This window comes from Pteropus vampyrus, unplaced genomic scaffold, assembly GCF_000151845.1.
Source record: "Pteropus vampyrus isolate Shadow unplaced genomic scaffold, Pvam_2.0 Scaffold553, whole genome shotgun sequence".
NCBI lineage: Eukaryota > Metazoa > Chordata > Mammalia > Chiroptera > Pteropodidae > Pteropus > Pteropus vampyrus.
The window spans coordinates 926,718-933,399 of record NW_011889334.1 but is presented as its reverse complement, the minus strand read 5'-3'; the positions used below and the strand labels follow the sequence as shown (position 1 = coordinate 933,399).

Here is a 6,682-nt window from a genome sequence, read left to right as displayed (position 1 = left end):
AAGCAGCCCCAAGCCCAGCACCAGCGGCAGCTGGCCTCAATTTATAGCTTAGCCTCTCTCAGGCAACTCCAAGCCCAGCACAAGTGACAACCATCTGCAGATCATCTTGTAGCTCATACAAGTGGCCCCAGGCAGGGCACAAGCAATGGCTGACCTTAGCCTGAGCTAGAACCCCTCCCAAGAGGCCCCAGAACCAACACACCTGGTGGCCAGCTTCAAATCACTCAAGAGCACCACTCACCACCTCCACAAATGACACACCCAAAGGGCAGACTCAGAAGGCACGAGAGCCCTGCTAAAGCAAATCCTGCTCCATAGGACAGACTCTGCACAACAGATCCTTTACTGTACTCACAGCCAGTCCTCACAACCAATCAGACTGAGGGTCAGTTCTGCCCATTGACACGCTAACAGCAATCAAGGCTCAACTATAACAGGCATGCACACACAACCCACATGAGAAACACACCTGGAGAAGATGACCAGGGAAACTTCGATACTGGGCCCCATAGGACGTCTACTACCTAAGGCCACTCTACTAAGACCAGGAGATGTAGCAGCTCTACCTAATACATAGAAGCAAACACAGGGAATCAGCCAAAACAAGATGGCTAAGAAACATGTCCCAAATGAAAAAACAAAACAAAAAAAAAAAAACAGAACAAAACATCAGAAAAATAGCCAAACAAAATGGAGAGAAGAAATGTATAAGATGCATAGTTCAGAACACTGGTAAGAAGACTGCTCAGTGATCTCAATGAGAACTTCAACACAGAGATAGGAAACATGAAACAGGAGATTAAAAAAGAAAAGATAAAAAGGAACCAGTCAGAAATGAAGAATACAATAACTGAAATAAAGAATACATTAGAGGGAGAGTTGGGGGACTGGGAGAGTGGAGTGAAGGATTAATGAAGTACAAAATAGTAGTTGATAGATGGTCACAAGGATGGGGTGCACAGCATAAGGAATGCAGTTAGCATTGATATATTGGCTAGGTAGAAAACCTGAGGAGAGAAGGAGCAATTAGAGGGATCATTTTATAAACTATATCAATGTCTAACCAATGTACTGTATATTTGAAACTAATTAAAATAAATAACTAAATTAATTTTAAAAAAAAATACATTAGAGAGAATCACCAGTAGATCAGGTCAAGCACAGGATTGAAACAGTGATTTGAAAGATAAAGTAGCAGAAATCACGTAATCAGAACAACCAAAAAAAAAAAAAAAAGGAGGATAGTTTAAGGGGCCTTTGGGACAACATCAAGCATACCAACATTCACATCATGGGGATACCAGAAAGAAAAGAGCAAAAGCAAGAAAATGAAAACCTATTTGAAGAAATAATGTTGGAAAACGTTCCTAACCTGGCAAAGGAAATAGGCATACAAGCCCAGGAAGCTCAGAGAGTCTCAAACAAGATGAATCCAAAGAGGCCCTCACCAAGACACATCATAATTCAAATGCCAAAGCTTGAAGACAAAGAGAAAAATCTTAAAAGTAACAAGAGAAAAGCAGTTAGTTACCTACATAAGACTGTCAGCTGATTTCTCAACAGAAACTTTGTAGGCCAGAAGGAATTGGCACAAAATATTCAAAGTGATGAAAAGTAAGGACCTACAACCAAGACTACTCTACCCAGCAAAGCTATCATTTAGAATCAAAGGACAGATAAAGAGCTTCCCAGACAAGAAAAAGCTAAAGGAGTTCATTACCACCAAACCAGTATTACGGGAAATGTTAAAGGGTCTTCTTTAACAAAAAGGGAAGGAGGTAAAAATATGAATAATAAGATGCCAATAACTACATATTTAGCAATAATTAATTTATATTTAAATGGATTAGATGCTCCAGTCAAAAGACATAGGGTGGCTGAATGGATAAGAAAACAAGACCCTTACGTATACTGCCTACAAGAGGCTCGCTTCAGATCAAGACACACACAAATTGAAATTAAAGGATGGGAAAATATATTTCATGAAAATGGAAATGAAAAAAAATCCGGAGTAGCAATACTTATCCCAGACAAAATGGACTTTAAAACAAAGACTATAACAAGATAGAAAGAATGACCCAATAATTCCACTTTTGGATATTTATCTGAAGAAATCCAAAACAGCACCTTGAAGGGACATGTGCATCCATATGTTCATTGCAGTATTATTTACAATAGCCAAGATATGAAGGCTACCTGTGTATCTGTTCAACAGATGAATGTATAAAGAAGAGGTAAATATATATGATAAATATTACTAAGCCATAAAAAAGAATGAAATCTTGCCATCTACAACAACATGGATGGACCTAGAGGGTATTGTGCTGAATAGAATAAGTCAGACAGAGAAAGACAAATACCATATGATTTCCACTTACATGTGGAATCTAAAAAACAAAATAAAAATAATAATAATATTGATTGTCAAATATAATTGAAAAATATAAGAAAGGGAGTAAAGGAGAATAAGAGGTTCAAATTTTCAGATATGCAACAAATAACTCATGGGGATGTAATGTACAGCATAGGGAATATAGTCAATAATATTGTTAGCATTGTACAGTGTCAGATGGTTTCTGGATTTATCATGGTTATCACTTCTTTAGGTATATAAATGTTGAATAACTGTAGCATACACCTGAAACTAATATAATATTGCATGTTAGCTATATTTTAATAAAAATCTTTTTAAAAAATTATTTAAAATAAAAAATATAATTTGAATTCAGAAGTTTGTCAAATATATCAAAAAGTTTAGATATTAGACTAAAAAGATCACATATCATTATGAAACAATACTTAATTATCCATTTAACCAAAGTGACAATAAAAGAATTCAAAGACAAATACAGAAAGTTACATAATTTTTAGCAAAACTTTAGTTTTTATTATTGAGAAGATTCAGTTTCTTAAGTAATAAGGACATGATTAAGACAACATAAAACACAGAAAATTATTTTGATAAAACATCGAATTTTTGCTTTCTAGGCAAAAAAAAAAAACTTTTTGTAATACCTTATCAGGAGTAGATCAATAGTATGGGAAAACTGTCCTTTTAAAACAGAGAAAGAGAACCAAACTCTAATTCTGCATCACCTTACTTTTGATACTTAAATTCACTTAATTAAATTTATTCCAATCTTATTCAGCTTTGCCACATGTAAAATTTCTCTCTCAAGATTCCTTTTCACAAACCTACAACTTTCCTTGTCCAGTTCGGTCTGTTTCTGGTCTTTTATCTATTCAGAAATAAGCAACTTTTTTAACTGGAGAAAATGTCCAAATTTAATACATATGTACATACAGGGATGCCATATGAATATGAGACCTGAGGACACATGGGCAGTTAAGACTCATATGCCATCTTGAGCTAAGGAAAATGGGGAAATTGTGGTTTGAAACTTCAAAGGGCAGGAAGGCAATTCAAATGGAGATACAAAAGTAAATATCTGGTAAATCAATATTAGCTGGGTCACCAATGGGACACAGAGAGGACTTAGAAAAATGAGCCTTTCTAGGTTCCTCCCTATCTATCACATTCTAATTCATATTAACCTATAGTTATCTAGGATGGTATCTCCCTTACTGGAACAGGTACTCTATCTGAATTCCTTTTCGGCTGTTAGTGAGTAGGTCAAAGGTTTTTTAAGTCTTTCGATTGTTAAAAATAACCAGCTTAAAATAATCAATATCCCAAAAGGCATATTTTGGGATGGCAAACTCTGCTTCCCCTCATTAATTAATTAATCCATGTTTTACATCAACCTCCCTTATTCAATACATAAGTCTGAGTTACCAATGGAAAACTCATCTGTTTTCCATCACATTTATGATTTCTTCACTCCTAGACAATATTTGACCAAGAACAGGGGAAGAGAGGAGCTTCTCAGTGGTGATATACCTGAGAAAGAAAGACTGAGTGAGAAGAAGAAGAAGAGAAACATCCACGTGGTATGACCTGACAAGTACCTAGGGCAAGTTTTCATAAGACAGGTTAGAACGCACTGGTCTGACAGCTTTCGTCCCTCTGGGTCTGGACAGGAATGGGCCATGGTGAACCAAAGTTCCCCAGGAGGCTTCCTCTTTCTGGGCTTCTCTGCACATTCAAGACTGGAAAGAATCCTCTTTGTGGTTGTCTTGATTTCTTACCTCCTGATTCTGGTGGGAAACACACTCATTATCCTGCTGTCTGTGCTAAACCCCAGGCTCCACTCGCCAATGTACTTTTTCCTCTCCAATCTCTCCTTCTTGGACTTCTGCTTCACCACAAGTTGTGTCCCCCAGATACTGGTCAACCTCTGGGGCCCAAAGAAGACCATCAGCTTCCTGGGCTGCTCTGTTTAAATCTTCACTTTCCTCTTCCTGGGGTCCACTGAGCACATCCTCCTGACAGTGATGTCCTTTGACTGCTTTATGGCTGTCTGCTAGCCCCTCCACTATGCCACTATCATCCACTCTTGCCTGTGCTAGCAGTTGTTGGCTGTGGCCTTGGTAATGGGTCTGATCCAATCAAAATTCCAAACATTATCCACTTTCTGCCTGCCCTTCTGCCCCTACTGGCAGATAACTTTGTATATGAAGTCCCTTCTTTAATTTCTCTCTCTTATGGAGACATCATCTTTAATGAGATCCAGTTAGTTGTGTTCAGTGTCATCTTCCTGGTCATGCCATTCACCTTCATTCGTATCTCTTATAGTGCCATTGCCTGGCAGTGCTGAGGATTAACTCTGCCATAGAATGGAAAAAGACTTTTGATACCTGCTTCTCTTGCCTCATTGTGGTCACCCTCTTATATATATATGGTGACCATTAAGAGTCATGGGTCTGTTCTTCTGCTGCAACACAGTAGATAACAACTGACCTGAATCCATCTTCCAATGGGATGTGGGATTCTGACCAACCTCTAATGGCTAAGCACAAAAATGAAATTAGGTTATAAGTGACAAAATGCTAGAGTGCAGTATAAACAGAGGAAGGGCCTAGAAAAGAGGAAAAGAAGGAGCAGTACAAGACCCAACCCCTATGAACTTCTAATTTTTTTTCAACATTTATCTACATATTACTTTCTTGTATCCTCATATGTATGGAACAGAGAATTAATGGAGAATAGAAAGGAAATCTGCTTAGAACTGAATCATTGTCTTCTCTTTCCTCTTTTCATTATCCACTTCCCTCAAATAGCCTACATCATCTTCATGCCAATGCCTGCTTCATGGGAGGAGAGCAGAGAATCTTGGCCTTGAGACCTACTGGACAAGAAGCTCAATAATGGTGTTTATCTTGTGACAACATGAATGGAACTAGAGGGAAATAAGTCAGAGAGAGAAAGACAAGTGCCATATTTCACTTATACGTGAAATTAAAAAATAAACAAACAAAACAGAAACAGATTCATAGTTACAGAGAATAAACTGATGATTGCCATGTGGGAGTGGGGTTGGGGGGCTTATTGAAAAAGGAGAAGAGATTAAGAAGTACAAATTAGTAGTTACAAAATAGTAATAGGGATGTAAAATACAGCATAGGGAATATAGTCAATAATGTTATAATAACTATCTATGTTGCCAGATGGGTTCTAGGCTAATTGGGGGGATCATTTCATAAATTATATAAATGTCCAACCACTATACTGTACACCTGAAACTAATGTAAAATAATATTGAATGTCAACTGTATTTGAAAAATAAAAAATTTAAAAATCATAAAGGAAGAATGATCCTTATCTCATGGTGCTTCTCTAATCTTCATCTCCACCTGAACCTACTTCTTTGGCGTTCCAATCACCGCATCATGTAGATTTATCTTCTTAACAGTTCTCACATCTGTCTCTCTTCTTTATCCCCATTGCCTCTAACTTACTTGGGTACTGAATTTTACACACTTTTATTGTAACTGCCTCATCACTAGTGTATCAGTCAGGATAGAGTAGTTTATACTGCAATAACAATAGCAAACTTTCAGTGATTTAAATAGCATAGGCTTATCTCCTGTGGCAATATATGGCCATTGCCATCCATCCAGGTGGCTCATCCATGTCATTCTCACTCCAGTATGCAGACTGACAGAACGACCATTATCTTCAACATTGCTAGTTACTGGGACAGAAGGAAAGAATAAGCGTGACAAATGGCAATACGGCACTTAAAACTTCCACTCAGAAGTGACGTGACTTTTATTTCCCAAAGCAAGTCCCTTGGCCACATCTAACTTCAATAGAAAAAAGAAACCTACAATATGCCAGGAAAGAGGACCAGAAGTATTTGATGGATGACTACTGACCACCTCCTGCCTCCAATCTTGCCCAGTTCTAATTGGTTCTCCATATTACTACTAGAGTAATTGCTCTAAAATACAAAATTGACCATATTACTTCTCCAGTTAAAATGGATCTCCCTGCTATTAAACATAGATTCCCCAACTCCTAGATCAGGCTCTTGATTTCCTGATTTGCCAGTCCCATCTGACCCAGCCATTTGGAATCCTGAAAGTTCACTAAATTACCTATAAATCCTTGAACCACACAAAGCTCTCTGTCACCTCTAGCCTTTGACTATGCCATTCCCTCTGCTTGAAAGACTCTTCCCTCCAACTCCTTTCCACTACCAAAAAAAGGAAAGAAGGAAGGAAGGAAGGAAGGAAGGAAGGAAGGAAGGAAGGAAGGAAGGAAGGAAGGAAGGAAGGA

General features: G+C 37.8%; 1 pseudogene; it reads left to right on the top strand.

Annotated features, from left to right (window-relative positions):
* The first annotated feature begins 4,050 nt into the window (after window positions 1–4,050).
* On the top strand, window positions 4,051–4,813 carry LOC105308178 (annotated as a pseudogene).
* Window positions 4,814–6,682: the final 1,869 nt, after the last annotated feature.